Genomic DNA, 21405 nt, shown 5'->3' on the forward strand with positions numbered 1-21405 from the left:
AGAATGTTTACTTTCCCCTGGTACAGGAAGAGCACATTTCACATAGGTGTTTTATCTCCCAGTTTCAGGAAGAAGAGGGGAGATTAGAACACTTTTCTGCATGTGTTATTTTTCAAGTGCCTTTCACTCAAAATTCATTCTCTTTTAAGGCTGAACAATATTCCATTGTATCTGTATACCACATCTTCTTTATCCATTTGCCCATCAATGGACACTTAAGTTGTTTTCATATCTTCACTGTTGTAAATAATGCTTCAATGAATATGGGCATGCATATATCTTTTTGACTTAGTGTTTTCATTTTCTTCAGATAAATATCCAGAATTGGAATAGCTGAATCATGTGATAGTTCTATTTTTAATTTTTTGAGGAATCTTCATATTGTTTTCCATAAAGGTTGCACCAATTTACATTCCCACTAACAGTTCACAAGGGTTGCCTTTTCTCCACATTCTCATGAACACTTGTTATTTCTTGTCTTTTTGATAATAGCCATTCTAAAGTTATTACGTGATATCTCATTGTGGTTTTGATTTACCTTTCCCTGATAATTAATGATGTTGAGCATCTATTCATGTACCTATTGGCCCTCTGTGTGTCTTCTTTGGAAAAAAATATCTATTCAGATCTTCTGCTCATTTTTTAATTGTGTGTTTTGTGTGTGTGTGCTATTGAGTTATATGAGTTCTTTATATATTTCAGATATTAGCATCTTATCAGATATATGATTTGCAAACATTTTCTCACATTCAATAGGTTGTGTTTTCATTTTCTTGATAGATTCCTTTGCTGTGCTGAAACTTTTTAGTATGATTTAGTTTTCCTTATTTATTTTTGCTTTTGGTGTCAGATTCAAAAAAGCATTGCCAAAAGATATCGTGTATATGGGAACTCTACCATTTTCACAACTTTTTTGTATTTCTAAAATAAAATTATTTTTAAAAAGTCAAAAAAAAAAACATGTCAAGGAGTTTATCTCCTATGTTTTTTTTAGGAGTTTATAGTTTCAGGTCTTACATTCAAGTCTTTAACCCATTTTGAGTTATTTTTTGTGTATGGTGTAAGACAGTAGTTGAGTTTCATCCTTATGCATGTGGCTGTCCAGTTTCCCAACACCATTTACTGAAGAGACTGTCCTTACCCCATTGTATATTCTTGGCTCCTTTGTCATAAATTAATTGACAAAAATTGTCATAAATTAATTTTTGTAAATTAATTTAAATTAAATTTTATAAATTGAATTACACACGTCTGGTGCTCTGATCTTTGTGGCTGCCACCCAGGGGATGACTCTTGACTGGCTGGCCATGGAGGCCAAAGGAGCTTGAATTTCTGGCCCCATGGAACTGTATTAATCAGTATCACCCAGAAAAGAGCTCATACCCAGCTGCTGTCCCGATTTTTCTGGCTTCTACCAGGAGTCATCTCTACATTTCCTGGCTCTGGTGGCCAGTAGGGATTACACACAGACTAGAACCTGGGTCCCATAGGACTAGAACCAACTGAAAAAGAGTTCTTAAATAGCTACCATCCCCAGGGCATAGCAAGAGGCAACAGACCCAGGAGCTGAGTCTTTCTGTGAAACAGGCCTATTAGCTAATCATCATGGCTATGGCCTGAGAGGCAGGCTTCTAATTAAACAGATGTCTAGGGGCTGACTGCAATACTTTCCAGAGACCTCAGAGGGCAGGCATTATTTTCACATTCTCCCTCTGCCACACACAAGTGTGCCAGTGTCTCCCAGAGGGGAACTTTACACATCTTGCACCCAGTTAATTACAGCTGCTTCCCAACGAATGCCCCTTGATTGCTTGCCTCTGGTGGCTGGGGGGCTCGCAATCCTGGGTCCCACAGGACTGTGGCAATTGGAGAGATGTTTTTTGGCAGGCTGCCATCCTCAGGGCACTGCACAGACAGCCGACTGAGGCACACCCACCCAGTCTTTCTATGAAGGAGACCTCTTGGCTTCTCTGGAGCTTTGGTTTGAGGGGCAGCCTTCAGGTTTGGCATATATCTCATGGACTATGGAGCTGCTTTCAAGGACTGTAGGCTGTAGACACCATCTTGGTGGTCTTCCTTTGTCTTGCTCCAGCTCACAGGTATCTCCCAGAAAAGAGCTTATATACTCAACTGGATCCCCAGTTTTTGCAACTGCCATACAGGGGATGTTGCCAGATGACCTGCCCAGTGGAGCTTAGGCTTCTGGTCTCACAAGACTATATTTATTTGCATACTTGTAAAAGCTGTTGCCTGAGGGTCTGGTTTCTAAACAGCCTGAATACAGGTGCAGAGATCCTCCTGTTAAGGACATTGACAGATTTCGGCACATCCTCAATTACTGGGAGTTATTAAAAATATAATAAGCTACTTGGACAAGCACAAAGGTTCAGAGACAACCAAGAGCTGGGACAGAGTTGAACAAGAAGTTTCACTCCCTCACAAGGCCACTCCTTCGAGACTGGGAGACTTGGCTGTTTCATCTACTATGTAGAAATCAATGCAGAGAGTCAAGCAAAATGAAGAAATAAAGGAACATGTTCCAAATGAAAGAAAAGATAAAACCTCAGGAAACAAATCTTAATGAAACAGAGAAAAGTAATCTACCTTATAAAGAGTTGAATGTAACAGTCATAAAGATGCTCAAAGAATAGGGGAAAAGAAAGGATAAACACAATGAGAACTTTAAAAAACAGATGGAAAATATAAGAAAGTACCAAGTAGAAGTCACAGAGCTGAAGAATACAATAACTAAACTGAAAAATACACTAGAGGAGTTCAACAGCAAACTAGATGAAGCAGAAGAAAGGATCAGTCAACTTAAAGACAAGGCAGTGGAACTCACCAACTCAAATGAGCCAAAAGAAGAAAGAATAAAAGAAATTGAAGATAACTTAAGGGATTTATGGGACAACATCAACCTTATGGGACTAACATTAGCATTATAGGGGTCCAGAAGGAGAAGAGAGAATGGGGCAGAAATCTTGTTTGAAGAAATAATGGCTGAAAACTTCCTTAACCTGGGGAAGAGAATAAACATCCAGATCCAGGAATCCAAGAAAGTTCCAAATAAGAAGAACCAAAAGAAACCCACACCAAGACATATGATAATTAAAATGTCAAAAATTAAAGACAAGGAAATAATCTTAAAAGCAGTAACAGAAAAACAACTTGTTACATGCAAGGGAACCCCTGTAAGACTATCAGTAGATTTTTTGGCAGAAACTTTGCAGTCCAGAAGAGAGTGGCACAATATATTCAAAGTACTGAAAGAAAAAAACTTCCAACCAAGAAGTCAGAAAAGTTATCATTCAGAATTGAAAGAGAGAGAAAGAGTATTCCAGATAAGCAAAAGCTAAAGCAGTTCATCATCACTAAACTGGCATTATAAGAAATGTTAAAGAGACTTCTTTAAGCTGAAAAGAAAGGGCACTAACTGGTAACAAGAAAAGATATGAAATAATAAGTCTCCCTGGAAGGATAAATATATAGTAAAGGTAATGGATTAATCACTTATAAAGGTAGTATGAAGGTTAAAAGACAAAACTAGTAAAAATAACTATAATTACAATATTTAGTTAAGGGATACACAAGTAAAATGTGACAGCAAAAACATAAAGTGTGGGGATAGGAGAGTAAAAATATTGAGCTTTAGAATGGGATCAGTCTTAAGTTAATATTAATTTAAAATAGACTGTTATAGATATAAGTTGTTACATGTAAGCCTCATGGTAAACACAACACAAAACCTATAGTAAATGCACAAAAGATAAAGAGAAAAGACTATAAGTATACCACTAAAGAGAGCCATCAAACCACAAAAGAAGAGAGCAAGAGAGGAAGAAAGAAATAGAGAGGAACTGCAAAAAACAGCCAGTAAACAATCAACAAAATAGCAAAAAGTACATACTTATCAGTAATTACTTTCAATGTAAATGGACTAAATTCTCCAATCAAAAGACAAGGTAAATGGGGAAAAAAATAAAACAAAACAAAAAGAAAACTCATCTATATGCTGCCTACAAGAGACTCACATTAGAAGTAAGGACACACACAGACTGAAAGTGAAGAGATGAAGAAAGATATTCCTTGAAAATGAATACCCAAAGAAAGCTATAGTAACTATATTTATATCAGATAAAATAGGCTTTAAAACAGAGACTGTGATAAAAGACAAAGATGGGCATTACATAATGATAAAGAGGTAAATCCAATAAGAGGATATAACATTTGTAAATATTTATGCACCTAACATAGGAGCACCTAAATATATAAAAGAAATATTAACAGACCTGAAGGGAAAAAGAGACAGCAGTACAATAATAGCAGGGTATTTTAATACCCAACATAATCAATGAATAGATCATCCAGATAGAAAATCAGTAAGGAAACATCAGCCTTAAATGACACATTAGAACAGAAGGACTTAACAGATTAGAACAGATGGACTTAACAGATATTTATAGAACATTCCATCCAAAAGCAACAGAAAACACATTCTTCTCAAGTGCACATGAAACATTCTCTAGGATAGATCATATGTTAGGCCACAAAACAAGCCTTAATCAATTTAAAAACGTTAAAATCAAATCAAGTATCTTTTCCAAACACAATGGTATGAAACTAGAAATTAATTACATGAATAAAATTATAAAATTCAGAAATATGTGGACAAGAAACAACAGGCTACTAAATACCCAGTGGCTCAAAGAAGAAATCAAAAGAGAAATCAAAAAATACCTTGAGACAAATGAAAATGGAAATAGAAGATATCAAAATTTGTGGGAGTAGCAAAAGCAATTTTAAGAAGGTTGTTTGTAACCATAAATACCTGAGTCAAGAAACAAGAAAAGTATCAAATAAACAACCTAATGTTACATCTCATTGCACTAGAAAAAGTAGAACAAACGAAGCCCAAAGTTAGTAGAAAAAGGAAATAATAAAGATTAGAGCAGAAATAAATGAAATAGAGACAAAAAGACAATCAAGAAGATCAGGGAAACTAAGAGCTGGTCCTTTGAAAAGATAACATTGACAAGTCTTAGCTAGACTCACCAAAAGGAAAAAGAGAGAGACGCAAATGAATAAAATCAGAAATGAAAGAGGAGATGTTACATCACAGATGATGATACCACAGAAATATAAATGATCAAAAAAGATTATAATGGAAAATTATACGCCAACAAATTGGACAGCCTAGAAAAAAATGGATAAATTTCTAGAAACGTACAACTTACCAAGACTGAATCATGATGAAATAGAAAATCTGAACAGATCAAAATCTGATCAGATAAGGAGATTGAATCAGTAATCAAAAATCTCCCACAAACAAAAGTCAAGGACCAGAATGTGTCACTGGTGAATTCTACTGAACCTTCAAAGAAGAATTACTTTCGATCTGTCTCAAACTCTTCCAAAAAAATACTAGAGAAGAGAACTCCTCCAAACTCATTTTATGAGGCTACCACTACCCTAATACCAAAATCAGACAAAGATGCCCCTAGAAAAGAAAATTACAGGCCAATATCCCTGATGAACACAGATGCAAAAATTCTCAACACAATATTAGTAAAATGAATTCAACAATACATTAAAAGGATCATACACCACAGTCAAGTGGGATTTGCTCAAAGATTGCAAGGATGGCTCAACATCTGCAAATCAACATGACACACTACAATAACAAAATGAAGAATAAATATAATATGATCATCTCAATAGATGCAGAAAAATCATCTGACAAAATTGAACATCCATTTATGATAAAAGCTCTCAATGAAGTGGGTATAGAGTGAACATACTTTAGCATAATAAAGTTCATATATGGCTAACTCAAAGCTAACATCATACTCAATGGTGAAACGCTGAAATCCTTTCCTCTAAGATAAGGGACAAGACAAGGATGTCAACTCTCACTACTTTTATTCAACATAGTATTAGAAGTCTTAGCTAGAGCAATTAGGCAAGAAAAAAACAATGCATCCACATAGGAAAGGAAGAATTAAAACTGTCATTATTTGCAGATGACATGATTATATATATGAAAGACCATAAAGACTGCATCAAAAACCTGTTAGAACTAATAAACAAATTCAGTAAAGCTGCAGGATACAAAATCAATGCACAAAAATCTGTTGCATTTCTATACACTAAAAATGAGCTATCATAAAGAGAAATAAAGAAAACAATCCCACTTATAATTGCATCAAAAAGAATAAAATACCTAGGACTAAATTTAACCAAGGAGGTGAAAGAATTGTATATTAAAAACTATACGTCATTAATGAAAGAAATTAAAAATACAAATAAATGGAAAGATTTTCCATGCTTATTGATTGGAAGAATCAATATTGTCATAATGTTCATATTAATCAAAGTAAACTACAGATTCAATTCAAGCTCTATCAAAATTTCAATGGCACTTTTCAAAGAAATAGGACAAACAATTGTAAAATTTATACGGAATCACACATACAAAAATTGAATAGCCAAAGCAATATTGAGAAAGAAGAACAAAACTCGAGGCATCATGCTCCCTGATTTCAGACTATATTAAAAATCTATAGTAATTAAAACAACATGGTACTTGGATAAAAACAGACACATAGATCAATGCAAAAGAACAGAGAGCCCAGAAAGAAGCCCCTGCATATATGGCTTCATCTATTCTTTTTCTGAATTTTTCCGTATTTTCTCAGGATAATGTGGCAAATGGACTGATAAATTCTTTAAAACTACTGATCAATTTACCAAAATGAACTTTATTTAAAGATACATTGCCTTAATTAAGACATTTAATCAAACAGTCCTATTTTTAGGAGATTTTAGACAGATCCACCCAATTTGAGGAATCAGATTCTTTCCATCTACTTCCCATACCCCCAATGATGATGGCAGAAATCTAAATCTGTGAAGATTTAGATGAAAAAAAATTAAAAACTTGGTCTTGTGAAATATCTGTCATTTATATTTTCTACAAGAAACACACAAAGAGGTCTTGGACACAGAAAAGAAAAAAATATAGAAAATTTAACAAGAGAATAATTTTTAAAAGTCGGATGATATTTTTATTATTCAGATAGACAGAAAAGAGGAAATAAATTGGGTTGTATGAATAATATTTTTATGCAACATTGTCATTGAATATTTAGCTAGACCTATCTCGATTTCTTCTGAACTTGACCTTTTAAAGGTAACATACAAAGAAATACAGATTATTTAAAGAAACCCTGTTTTGAAAATTTTGCCTGGTTATAGTTAGACTATGAAAGAGAGACCTTATGGGGCACATGATAACCATATTCATATATTAGGAGGACTATCAGGTGTTAAAAAATATGTTACAAGCTGTTGCTCTAAACTGGAAGGGGTGGAAGAGCATTACTGAAAAGAAAGGCAGGGCTGAGCTCAGCATAAGCAAGTTAGAATCATTGAGAGGTTTCTAGCCTTGGATATGATGTCCCAATGAAGTTAGCTCCCCATGTCTGGGTGGGTTTGAGCCAAGGCAATATAATCAACTCTGAATAATATTGAGAAAGAGATTGGATGAATGCTGAATGAATAATTATGGACAAAATAAATTTCAGGTTCTCTTCTATTTCCAATATTCTATGAATTTTATGAGGAGACTTTCTGATAAATCTTTTTTGAGTAGGCAATGAGGAAGGGAAAGGAATATTTGGAAAATCACATTCTTACTGAAAATTTAAATTATTGCCCTGACATGCTAGCTGACAAAGGTAATTAATGCCAGGGTAGGTAGAGTGACACTCTAGTCAGGGGAAGCCTTCAACCTTGATAATTTGTCTATTCAAAGTATGACTTTTCCCTTGAGCTGTACTATTTTAATCGAGAATTCTACTTATCCAAAATTATTAACCAAATTAAATCAATACCACCTTTCATTAAATGAGCTAAAGATGCAAAATAATATATTTGCATATGAATCCATTTTTTATTTCCCTCTCAAACATCAGTTTGCCACCTGCTCATCAAGAAGTGATTCTTGAGTTTAATCTTTAATATTACGTTAGTCCTATCATTATTCCTTTACTCCTCTTCTAGTGGTAAGGAATGGGATTTGGATTTAAGGGCCACAAAAAAATAAAGGCATATGGAAGGGGTTAGTTTTCATGTGGGAGGTGGCTTTAAGAAGGAATATTTCTGGCATCAGCTTAACTAGAGAAAGACAAAGAAAGAATCTGGAGATGAAACATTAAAATAGGTTGTCATTTATAGTAGTGTAAGAGATTTATGAGGTTAGTTTTATTCAGTTGTTCAACAAATATTTACCGAACATATGAAGCATATGACAATCACTCTGCTCAGTTCTTGAAATACACTGCCCTACAGGAGGATACAGTCTAGCACAATTAAGAAAGAAACACAGAATTGTATCTACTATGCTATACTAAAGGTCCTTAGCAGAATATAAGAGAATAGAGACATTTAATTGAGACCTAGGGAAGCTGATGAGAGAAAAAAAGAATTATTTTGGTAAAAAAAGAAGAAGAAAAAAGGAGGGGATAAGAAGAGCAGAGTTGAATTATATAAGATAAGAAAAGTTTATTTGAATTGTAAGGACTGTGAAAATTCAGACTCTTGAGATGATGTGCCACGAATATACTCATCTACAAAGTGGCAAAGTAAGAGAGATTCTTGCCTAATACAGCATCACAACTGAACTTCAGTGCTTCTGTCATTGAGAGTCAAAAGATTATCTAAACAAAAGCATCATATGGACACAGATTTATAGAGGGTTTTTTTTTTTGGGGGGGGTTAGAATGAAAAAATATGATCCATCTTTCAGTCTCTCAACTCCGTTTGGTCTTTTTGTTTGTCTACAACACACAAACTGCTCTCCTGCAATAAATCTATGATAGCGGTTTGTGGGTTGCCTGTTCAAAGCATTGCTGATACCAGCTATTGCATTCATTTCACTGGCAGCTGAGGGAAAGGCACTGTGAATGTCAAGCCAGAGTGTGAGGGTGGTCAGGAAGAAAATATGGCACATATCTGGGAGAAGAGAGTGAATGATCAAGAAGGATATAGGCTATACTGCAGAAAAGTAAAACACAACCAGCGAGTAACCTGCCAGTCAATAACACATTGCTAAGTAGAACTCAGGGGGTAGCAAAAGAACGGGCATTGGAATTTGAGTCCAATTTTTATGTACCTGTGGGGCACTGGTATGAGTTCTGGCATGCATTGTCACATGTATTTCTTCATCTAAAAGAAAAATGTCAAATGTTTCTTGAAGTGCCAATTCTAGACTCTGATTGATGTGTTATTATTACTATTATTACCACTCAACCTGTTTCAAAGCCTAATTTAATGGGATGCATTGGACAGTAGTACTCTCACCTCCCACCTCCCAGAAGAGAAATGATGGGATTAATAATGGTATCCAACACGTCGTCCAACCCTCGCTAGTTGGAGATGCTAATAGGATAGTGCAGCGTGTTGGAATAGGCTGGATAAAGTGTGTGAAGTTTACACTGCATTTGTCTTCTGGAAATTTCATGGTATGTATCTTTATTTCTATGTACCCAGCTTGTTTCCCAGTTTCAGTGACTGATATTTGTATAAAAAGCAATAAATGGTTATGATAGCTGTACAAATTCAGAAGTTGAGACACAAAGATAACTGACCTGCTAATAGGAGAATCGTAGTTTAGTGAAAATTCCTGTTATTTAACTTCTAAGATTTCTAGGTTTCTCTTTGTAGTTACAATTGTATTTCTAATAAAACCCCAAATAAGAGACATTTGAAGATTAAAGGCAATGTTGGTGGTAACAGGTGGAAGATACATATGCATGAGCTTTGACACATATTGATCCATCTTTGCACCATTAATAATCTAAATAAAAATTAGATATTAATATATAAATATACACATACAGATTAAATTTGTCTCAATATTTATTAAATGCTTATTTTATGTCTTCTGGACACTAAATTAAATATAAATATTATTATATTATATTTTCTACATTTGAAAGAGATATAATCCTATTGATTTAATTACTCTGCGAGTAGTTATTTAATTACACTATGATTCAGGCACTGAGGGCATTTTTTAAAAAAAATTACCTGTCCCTTTTCTAAAGCAGATTGAAGTCTGAGACATTAAGCTTATATACATGAAACATGGAAATATCAATACAATTATTAACGTGTGTATTGATAGAGAGAAGAACCCAAGAACCTGTATTCAGTTGTCTAGGAAAGGCTTCCTCTGAGACTGAATGCCACACTTCACAGGGCGTATTCATATATTAGCATGAACAAGAGCACCACATTCTACTTCCAGCCTGAAAAGTGAGATTAATATGGCGTTTGTTGGGATGGTATTTACATACCCAGATCTGAACTGGAAAGCTATAGGAATTCAGAAAAGTAAAAGTTCGCTATGTACCCAAGTCATCTTATATAGGGAATAAGCTATATGATGGGTTGCAAAGGATGGATAAGGACTGGATAGGCAGAGTGAAGTTATTTTTTTGATCCAAAAAACATATAGGCAAACTATAGAGGTAGGAGTGATTGTAAAATAGGAGAAAGCTGGAGAGGAGAGCAGCCTCCACCAGTAGATGTTTCCTACTGGAAAACGGAGCTGACAAGGTAGACTGGCTTTGTAATAGAGAAGATCTTAAGTAATAGTCAGAGACTACAAGGTTGTCTCCAGAAAGAGTACCCAAATTTGAGGTTTCCTTCAATGCTTGAATGCTTTCCTTGAATGCTTTAATCATAAATGTCACCAATGGAGAATTGTCATATAGAAAAGGGAACAATGTGAACTACAAGAAACATGGACCAAATATTATGTTGCAATTTCTAGATAGATGACAGATAGATAAATAGATAGATAGATAGATAGATCGATAGATAGATAGATAGATAGATAGATAGATAGATAGATAGATAGATAGATAGATAGATAGATATAGGTATAAACGTAAAATTTAGACTGACAAAACCACAATAATCTTATGCTTCTTGCTGGCAGTAAATAACTGGTGGTTCAATTGAAATTAAGGTGTGCTTCTGGAGGACTTTCTAGTCTGTGTTCTACTAGTGTGATTTAGACCTATTTCTTAAATATTTAACTGTGCAATATTTTCATGATTATACAGCAGAACCCTTCTAACATTGATAGCTTCCCGCTTATGCAAAAGCTTATTTGGGGGAGTTGAAGTTAAGCAGTGAACATGTAACAAGGGTCAGGGGTGCACATCTTAACATCATCCATCCATTTTCTAAGAGGGGGAGGTATAATCTGAGAGCCAAAAGTACATCAAGCCAACTACATAAATTATAAAATAGGATCCCAATATATAATTTATTTTTATATGAAATGTATACATTTTAAATAAAGAGAAAAAATGGACACCTCAGCAGTCTGTTCCCATCCCATCTTAATCTGTTTCTAGTCCTTCCACCTCTGCTCTAACACATGCCTTTGATTGACAAGGAATAATATTAGAGTGGGGAGGATGCAGTGCAAACTAGCCCACGCTTTGGAAAAACACCATTAAGTACCTTTTGATCTGATTTATTCTTGTCCCAACTATGATTATTAACTGAAAAAAAAATACATGAAAAAAGAAATGAAGGATAACACTAGAAATTTTAAGTCTTTATCAAACCACTTTTTTCTTTACTGTGTTATCTCCCTAGGTGACATGCTATTATTCTGTAAAATTTGATCAAGTCAAAACATTACAATTAGTACTTATATAAATATCAAGCTCTTTATCAATGTCATCAATAAAATTAGCCAGTTTTCTTTACTCCTTCCAGACAGTACAGGGATCCACAAATTACAGTTTGCATTGTACAGAACTCAATAGAACTTTGATCCCCTCCTAAATAGTGCATGCAGTGCCAAAAATGTGTTATTTTGTCCTGAATGAGATAATTTGACACGGTGGCTTGGGTGTGATGTAAGCCTAAGTGTGAATTCGTAATCAATCCTTGACCTGCTTAAGCCCCAGCTTGTCCCATTTCTAAAATGGAGATAGAATTTACCCCACAAGGTTGTGGTAATGTTTAAAGAAGATGCATAGACAGAGAGAATAGTATAGTCCTTGGCACAGAGCAGCCTTTTTATAAATGTTAGTCCTTCCACAAAGAGTGCTGCATAGTTACTAAATTGTCCAAAATACACAGTGTTTTAATAATTTCCATATCTTGATCTCTACACTATGATCATCTAGGGCTTGAGCTAAGACTATAATTCCAGCGCATTTCAAACTTCCCTTTAGGACCTGCAGTGGTCAGTTTAAACAGTCATTTTGATCTGTTTAGAGCCATAAATCATTTTGTACAAGAAACCACCTATGTTTCACTGAAATGGTAATCACCATTGAGCTTCACCAAAGTGAGACAAAGTGCACAATGAACACTTCTCACCAGCTAGATTTCAGCCTGACTTGAACAAGGCGTGTCACGTTTACCCTGTCAATAATCTTGACAAGAGTTGATTGTGCCAAGTTGTAACTTATAATGGTAAATTTCAGTCATTGTGACAGGCAGTAGTGAAATATTTTTTGAGCAGCAGGAGTTTCCTGGTGGCTCGGAAATCATACCCTGTACATGTTATGGGAACAGCCTAAGAGATGAAGCTGACTTGCTCTAGGTCTCCTACGACAGCAGTTCTTAGATGGATATAATTTGTTTGAGGTCTACAAACCATGATGCATCTAGAAAAGACCAGATTTGCCAAAAAATCTCCAACAACTGGATTTACATGAGAGTCTTATTAGTTAAACCAGAACACTTCTTCAGAAATGCTGGATAGGTCTGTTATTTCTAGTGAATGCGCCACTGGGGCACCCTCTCCAAGCATCACTCCCACTGCTGAATTTATGATACCTCTAGAGAAAATTTAGTAATAAGAAAGCTGCTTGGCATTCTTGGGAAATTAGGCAAAAGATGGTGAATGGTTTCAAGGAATATTTCTCTCCTGCTATGGAGAGATCAAGTGAACATCTTCTAGGGATGTGTAGCTGCTCAAAATACACATGCCTCTCAGATTCAAATTCTCCAACCCTCAATTTTAGTAATTGGTGCCCCAGTCAAAGTTAATTACTGTTTCTAGGGGTTCTCCTAGACCGTGTTCTATTAGAGACCATCCTCTTCTCTGATGATGTCAATTTCATTAGTAGATTTAAGTAACTGCCGCTGGCCGAGAAAAGATCAAGTTAGGAGACACCATTTTTATACCCATCAACTTTCGACTTATCAAACTTGACTCATAGAAGCAATCTTATTTTCCAGTTTCTCTTGAAACTGCATTGCATAGCAAACACAGCATTTTAAATAATATTTTAATTTGGGATAGCATCTGGGGACTAATGCAGATTATGAGAGATCTAAAGTCAGTCCTTGGAACAGCCTGGTGCTCTTAACTCATACTGGCAGGAGACATTAGGCCTGAGTGTGTTTCCTGCTTATTGGTGCTTAAGTGGAATAAAGGTGGGCCCATGGAGAAGCTGCTCATATCTGGTATCTATGGCATCTGATCTGGATCTAGACAGTTCCATGTGCCAAGTCCCACCTCAGCTACTTAGAACAGTTATGGACTCAGGGCTGAGACCTAAACTGCTTATAAAAACTGTTTGTAAAAAGAACAACCCATCCAGAATAACCTTTGAACACGTGTCCCTGATGCCAAAGGGAAGGAGTGGGTTGACAAATTTTTGAGATGATATAAGTTAATTAGAAGTGGTGGTGAAAGTATTTTACATTAGAGGACTTTGAGCAAAAATTAAGACTCATGAACATTTCCATCAAAATATTTTCTAAATGAGTTACTTTGAAATAATAGCTAAATACCTTATTATCCCTATCTCCCTTTTGAGAAAGCTGGGGGTTAGGGGAAGCAGTTGTTTCTTTTTCTCCCCTTCCCCTTCCCTGACGTTATACCAATACCTTTCAAACTCAAAGAAAGATAGAGAATGGCTCTGCAGGGAGTTAGTATTAACAACATGAGATTTTGGTTCACTTTATATGGCTAACGCTGAAGAGCATCAACAAAGTTATTTATAATGTACTGTTCATTACTTCTGTAGTCCAAACAGCACAGCAACTACTCTGAGCTATTCCTTGGCTTTTGCTAGGGTAAAGCAGTGCAATAGGGCAGCGCAGGGAACCCACAGAACCCTGCAATGGAGGATGTGTTTTTAGCTCAGACTCTAATTAGAACATGACCTTTCCAATATGAATGCCTTCCCATTGTGTCTGAATGGGGTGACAGAAGAAGTATATCAGTACCCGCTCTAATACCTAGCATCTGTTATTACCAATGCAAAATGATTTGCATGTTATAACACCATTAATAGTCACAAAATCACACAAAGAAGGCATCATTGTTATTCTTGCCATCAGACGGATGAGAAAACGGAGGCTTCGAAAGCTAAATAAATTAATAGGCAACTAGTCTAGAGCAAGAACACGATGACGTTTTGCAGCCACATTTTGAGTTACCAAGTGAAGCAAGCAGATGGCTTTTCAAAATCCAGTGGAAGAACCTTACTTCCTTGGCACTTGTGTGTGAACAGTAAGCAGGATAGGGAAACTGTCTAGGCCAGGTGAAGAAGTGGACATTCCAGTAAATACACTGTGAGTCTCAGGTACCTGGACTGGACACTGATATAGGAAGACATTCAAGACACTTAATGTCGCTTACATACAATTACATAAAAAGCATATTATATTTTCTTCCAGAGTATGAGAGTCACAACTCTTTTTTTATCTTGTTTTTAATACCCCACATTAAGTTGGGGGTGGGAACATTTAGGAGGTGCTATGCATCAATCCATGATCTGGGTGAAAATGACTGTACTATTCAAAAGATAGCACATAGCACAGTAATTAAAAGTGTGGGTTTTGGAAATAAACAACCAGGGTATTGGCTGTTTGATTTTAGGCAAATTACTTAAACTTGCCATGTCTCAATTTCCTCATCTATAACATAAGGACAACAGTACCTACCTTTCAAGATAGTTGTGTATATTCTATGAGTCAATATATATAAAACCCTTAGAACAGTGACCCGCACAGACTAAGCACAATAAATAAAGCTAGTGACACTCTATGATTTTGCTGTCCAGAATGGATAAGTAATACTCCTCCAACTGCCTCAGAGAAATATGTCTTAATCAGTTCATTCCTGTAGATACCACATGTCATAGTAGCTCCTTAAGGAAATCTTCTCAGATAGCCAAAGCTTTCAGGTTAATTAACCTCTGGGTGCTGGAGATTGACACCGCACAGTTTCACAGGTACTTGCCTCATCTAAAGCAAATATGTTTGTGGGAAGGAGATTCTCCAACTCTGTTTTAATATTTTCAGATACTTTCTATGTTTTGGCAAGACGATTTCCAGCTACGACATAGACTGGCTTCAGTAACTCTGCTCAGGGTGAATGCACCAAAATGAAGAGGGATTTATTGAACAGCAATACAATCTGTTGACTTGGGAATATTAATATTTGTGGCTTCCAAGCAAGGTGTTTGGTGAAAACATTACTTAACCTCTCTCAACCATAGCTTCCCCCCCTCCAAAGATTTAGAGTTGTATATGTGTCTTCAACTCCAAAACACACACGTGTGCATGTGTGTGTGCACGCACAGAAACACACACACACACATACTCCTTGCTGATATTGATTTAACATTTTTCTAAAAATGAAAATTCAATTTCAATAGTCACATTGTTCAATATAAATTAAGAACCTTCTGGAAACTGTAATACTAGATGTATTTTGGACTAAACCATGAAAAAGTCCAAGCCCTTCTTCATGTGATAAAACTATTGAACTTACATTTGTTATGGTTCAGCTGAAGCAAAAGTAACCCTAGGGGATGGCAGAAATGGTAAATTAACATATAGAACCAGATAGAGTGTAAAGTGGAAATCAACAGGGAGCTAAAAGGTAACCAACAAAAACTGAATTATCTTGGCACACGGGCAAGTTTGAGGCACAGAAATAAAATGTGTAATGGGGCTTATTGAAGTCCATCCTAAACTCAGGAGACAGTATTTGCTGAGTTCTTTCATGTAACCCAAATTGAAGCATAATGATTAGCTTAGCTGAGATTTAAGTAGCTTAAAACAGAATAGAATAAACATATCCATTCTCAATTGTAATTCAAAATTCTTCCTCTGCCTACAGATTGAGGCCTGACTTATATCAAATGACAAGAGAAGTATGCTTATTTCATTCCTTTTATTGCGAGTACAGCTCCCTGGGGCAGGGCCCCACTGGTGAAAATTTGTGTAAGCTGGTACATTGTGAGTCCTTATTTACAAGGCATTAATAATACATCAGGAAGACAAAGGAATACTCCAAACAATACACTCTAACAGCCCTGAATCCCGTTGTAATGCAGCTTTTTCCCTACTCCAAGTCACACCATAGCTTCCTCTTGTCCTTGAACTTCCTTTCACATATTCTTAGTGACCTTCCTCTGTGGGCTCCCTCCCAGTGTCTGGATTGTGTTTCAAAACACAATGATGTTTGTCCTGATGTGGGCACCTAGAGAAAGTATGATATTGTTTACTGTGGAACCATTTACTATGGACCACTCTTGTCTCTTTTCATAGACATGTGACTGGAGGGTTTCAAGATGACTTAAGAGACCACTGGCTAAATCATCCTAATTTTTTTTGTTCTGGGAGATTTTCCATCTTTTGGGGATTGATTTGTTAACCAAATAACATGTAAATTTGCAAAGAAAATGAGAAAAGGCAAAAAGCTAGATCTGAAATGACCTTATTGGCAGAAATAAACATTTTAAGGAAGCAATGGGGCTTTTTATATGCAGATGAACATCTTTATTTTTTTAAGTCAGCATTTTAAAAACACAGCTGCCTTACGGATCATAAAAATGCCTATGTGATAAGCACCTATGAAAACGTTTATAGAGCATTGCATAGTGTTTGTTTACCAGAACTCCTAGTTTCAAATCACAACTCCAACTAAATTAACTTCTCTGTGCCTGTTTCCTTATATATAAAACAAGAATATCTATCTTATAGTTGTGTTTTGCTTGGCAAATTGTATGTATCCAATAAATGTTGGATACTGTTATTGTTGTATGCTTTTATTTTGCTATTGTTTTTCCTAGTATTAGGACAGCTGATTGACATATTCAAACTAAAATGATGTCTTACTGTTCTGCTTAAATAGTTCCAGTGCTTACAAACAATAATGTTTTATTCAAAAGGAGACCATGCGTAGGCTTTGGACCATTTGGTTGCTATATTTTCTACAACACCTTGAAATATGGCAGACTAGAGAGAAAACTTTGAAGACAAGCCTGAATATGAATCCAAATTTTCCACGTACCAGTTCTGTGACATCAGAAAAGTTATCCTACTTCTTCTGGAGTAAAAAGAAAAACAAGGTCTGCCTCACCCCATGACAAATAATAGCAATGAAGATCAATAAACCCATTTATCTTAAGTTATGTGAGTTGATGAGAAGACTATAGAGACCTACTGAAGCACTGTATTTTCCTTATCCTCAGTCTCACTTCCCTTAGTGAAGTACAAGGGATTCTGAAAGATCCTTCCAGAATCCTCATCCGTTGTCTCTTTCTTTTCTCTCTCTCTCTCAGCTCTATGAATGTTCTGTGTTTTTCCTCTAGTAACCGAACTCTGTGAAGAACAAAGTGACAGACGTTAAGCTTGCTTAATACCTTATCATGCATTCTGTCCAGCTCCATGATAGCACTTTTCACCTTGTATTCAATTATCTATTTACATATTTTGCATCTTCAGGTAGAATTTGATATGTTCTTTTGCACAAAGTCCATGGCAATTCACATAGTGACAGCCACACGGTCAGAAATTCCACACATACACATATTTATTGAAAAAAAATCAGCTGTTGGTCCTACAGACATCTGAGAAACAAACAAAAGAAAACTGCCCACAGTGATTATTTGGGACATGAGGTATGACTAGCTAACATATTAATTCTAATTTATGGTATAACATAAATAGTTCCAGTAACCAGATCTGTTCCGTGCACAGTTGTAGTCCAATACATGTGAAACATCTGTTAAATTCTGAGCTCTCTAGTAATCCAAAACTCAAAATAGCCTCTTTATTGAATAAGCAGATGGCAGTAGTTTGCTAGAAGAGTGGGACAAAAATGGTCCTATTTCACACTGATTAAGATAGAAATTGAAGAAAACTGTTAATATTAGCCCAAAAGATAAGTGATCATGGTAACAAAAATGGAATATACAAGCATCAAATTTCTCCTGTTTAGATTAAAACCTGAATGAAGCAGGTAAACTCTGAGGCATCCATGAGTTTCTCAGCTTATTGAAGCAAACAACAGAAGCAGCATGCTCAGGCTCTTAAATGTGCTCATGAAAATACCCACTAATGATCTTTGGTACTGGGAGTCCAATTATTATTTGCTTTTGTTTCTGTTTTTTATTTTTAATTTTCTTCCTTCATAGAACTATAACTCAGTAGGGAAATAAGAAGGTGTGCTTTTGAAGTAATCTTCATTAACTTTTAAAACATTTTACTGAATAGAAAAGCTAAATAATTAACCCCTTGTAAGAGTAGCATGGACTTGAGTCACATAAAATTGGTTTTCACTCCAGATTGCACCACTTTATAACTGCCAGACCTTGGGTATATTAAACAGCATCCCTTTTCTCAGTCTACTACAGTGTTTAACACAGAACAGAGGGGAAGAACATAAACTTTGGATTAGGATAGACTAGCTTGTGAAGCCTGTTTGACTAGTGACTCGGGAAAATGATATACTCTCTGGAGCCACCACTGTAAAAGGAGACTATGAATCTGGTAGGGTTGTTTTAGGCAGCGAATAAAATGTAGGAGCACAGGGAATGTCCCACGGTGGTTACTCCGAAAATACCAACACTTTTTATTGCTACCTCTGCCCCTCCATTGCCTCTGATCCTCCACTCAAACTATAGCATCCCCAGAGTGAGTGTTCTATCAAAGAGAGATCAAACAATACATGTAAATGGCCACCCCATGGTCACGGTCATGGGTTCTTCTGCTCTAGCCTGCAGGGCGAGATCACTGGCAGGGAATTGCCCTGTCTATGTCTAGATATGAGGTAACCATTTGTAAATGGATCTTTTGTAAAGGAAGATCGAACTGTGAAAATAACTACTGAAACAAGAAGATATATCTTTATTTGAAGACAGCTTTGCGCTCTCAACTACAGCCATGCCAACACTCCCACAGACTTTAGCAAGAGGGCAGTTAAACTAGCACACAAAAAATATGCAGTGTGGATGGCAGGGATGTATGAGTGACCAAATGAAGAAAGAATAGGGCAATAGAAAAAGTAGGATCTACAGATTTCAGGGCCTACATTCTCTCCACTGTCTGTTGCAAGTCTCTTCAACACCCTCTTCTCATTCTTCTTGGCCATGCTGGCCACAGATGCTCACATGAGTCCCTCCAACTTCAACACTGAGGCTGCAAAGTGCAATCAACTGTCGAACACCAATCTGTTCTACCTTTCTTTGCACTATATTCATATTTATGTGTCTTCTCTGAAACTTTCCCTCCACCTCAGTTCTGCTGTCTGATTATTATTATAAAATACTCTACACATGCATTATTTTCTCAATGAAAGTAAGAATGGTGTCCTCCCACTCAGCACCAAGAAAGCAGAACTCAGGAAGAAAGAAATAATTTTCTTTTAGTTATTATTGCCAATCAATACAAACATACCAAGTCACTGACAACTCTTTGCTGGCTTCAGTGAAAAATTCAGATAAAATCTTTACTTTCATGATGATTCAACATATTCATACAACAAAAAGTTTGGTAACAATATCAGATGATGTAACAAGAGGAGGCCAGAATGATCCATAATTAATTGTTAGATAAATGGCATAGAGACAATGCTTGATTTTGGAATCCATAAAAGAAAAAGGCTTGGTATGGCACAGACTAATCAAAACAGATGGAATTTCAATAGGAGCTTTTGAATAATTTGCATAATGGAGAAAATTGTGGTGTGTTTCCGGTTGGGAAAACCACATGAGCGAAGTTATACTAGCCATAAAGAATGGTTGTCTCTCTGGCAATGAGTATAAAAGTTTGCCTTTAAGAGAAATAAATTTGAGAAATCAGAGGAGAAGGACAGGCTGATATAACATCATAGAAGGACTTGTATGCTAAGCAAAATAATTTGTTGTAAATAAGCAAAAAATAAGTTATAAAATAGGGGAAGAGAAATAAAATATTAATATATGGGTATATTTAAAAAATAAACTAGGTTGGGGCCGGCCCGGTGGCGCAAGCGGTTAAGTGCGCGCGCTCCGCTGCGGCGGCCCGGGGTTCGCTGGTTCGGATCCCGGGCGCGCACCGACGCACTGCTTGGTAGGCCATGCTGTGGCGGCGTCCCATATAAAGTGGAGGAAGATGGGCACCGATGTTAGCCCAGGGCCGTCTTCCTCAGCAAAAAAAAGAGGAGGATTGGCGGATGTTAGCTCAGGGCTGATCTCCTCACAAAAAAAAAAAATAAAATAAACTAGGTTTTTAGGGCAGTGGAACCATACTGTATGATAATGTAACGGTAGATACTTGACCTTATGCATTTGTCAAAACACATAGAACTGTACAACACAAAGAGAAAAACCATGTAAGCTATGGCTTTTATTTAATAATCATGTATCAATATTGATTCATCAATTGTGACAAATATACAACACCGAGCAAGATGTTAATAATAAAATTATGGAGAGGGTATGTGGGAACTGTTTGTACTGTCCATTGAATTTTCTGTAAACCAAAAACTGCTCTAAAAATAAAGTTCATCAATTAAAAAAACTATATTTACAGAGGAAAAGTCTCTAATTTTTTTGTGTTAAGGCATTGTTTTATACTATGATCTTAAAATATACTATGGTTTTAAAGATGCATCTTTCCTTTCAGCTCTAAAAAAGGCATTACCTAAACTTTGGTGAGGGACTTCTGTAACAGATTGCTTTCCACTAGAACTTCGTTATGTCCTTCCTTGAAAAATGATGTGGTATTGGTGATAAAGAAAGAGGAGAAAGGGGAGAGTGTGATAGTTTTGTCTTGCTGCTGCAGTCAACTACCACAAACTCAAGGGTTTAAAAAAATACAAATGTATTACCTTGCAATTCTGAAGGTCGAAAGTCCAAAGTGAGTCTTAGTACAGGGGTAAAATTCAAGGAGTTGGCAGGGCTTCATTCTTCCTAGAGGCTCTAGGAGAGAATCTGTTGTCTTGCTTTTTCTAGCTTATAGAGGAAACTCACATTCCTTGGCCTGTAGCCTCTTCCTCCATCTTCAAATCACATCATTCCAACTATCCTTTCATTATCACGTTGTTTTCTTGACTCTGATCCACCTACCATCCTTTTATAA

This window comes from Diceros bicornis, chromosome 10 (genome assembly GCF_020826845.1).
Source record: "Diceros bicornis minor isolate mBicDic1 chromosome 10, mDicBic1.mat.cur, whole genome shotgun sequence".
NCBI classification, from domain to species: domain Eukaryota; kingdom Metazoa; phylum Chordata; class Mammalia; order Perissodactyla; family Rhinocerotidae; genus Diceros; species Diceros bicornis.